The sequence below is a fragment of the Propithecus coquereli genome, unplaced genomic scaffold (assembly GCF_000956105.1).
Source record: "Propithecus coquereli isolate 6110/MARCELLA unplaced genomic scaffold, Pcoq_1.0 Scaffold1751, whole genome shotgun sequence".
Classification (NCBI taxonomy): domain Eukaryota; kingdom Metazoa; phylum Chordata; class Mammalia; order Primates; family Indriidae; genus Propithecus; species Propithecus coquereli.
The window spans coordinates 17,801-18,250 of record NW_012142202.1 but is presented as its reverse complement, the minus strand read 5'-3'; positions in this window follow the sequence as shown (position 1 = coordinate 18,250).

Here is a 450-nt window from a genome sequence, read left to right as displayed (position 1 = left end):
ACTGCAAAATCAAACACCTAGGCTCAAGTGATCCTCCTGCCTCAGCGTCCTGAGTAGCTGGGACTATAGGCACGTGCGTGCCACCATGTCCAGCTCATTTTTTGTAGAGATGGAGTCTTGCTCTTGCTCAGGCTGGTCTCAAACCCCTGGCCTCAAGGAATCCTCCCACTTCGGCCTCCCAGAGTGCTAGGATTACAGGTGTGAGCCACCACGCCCGGCCAATAGGTTTATTTTTTAAATAAGTACAATAATATACAGGTACGGCACAAGGTGAATACAGACACAATCTTTTGGCAGACAGACTCCAAGGTGAACCACAGTAAGCTGCGTACCTGTGGAATCCTCTCCCCTTGATTGAGGGTGGAACCTGTCACTTGCTTCTAATCACTGAACAGTAGAAAAGATGGACAGACCCCATCTTCACAGCTGGAGAGAGAGATTCTCCTGCTG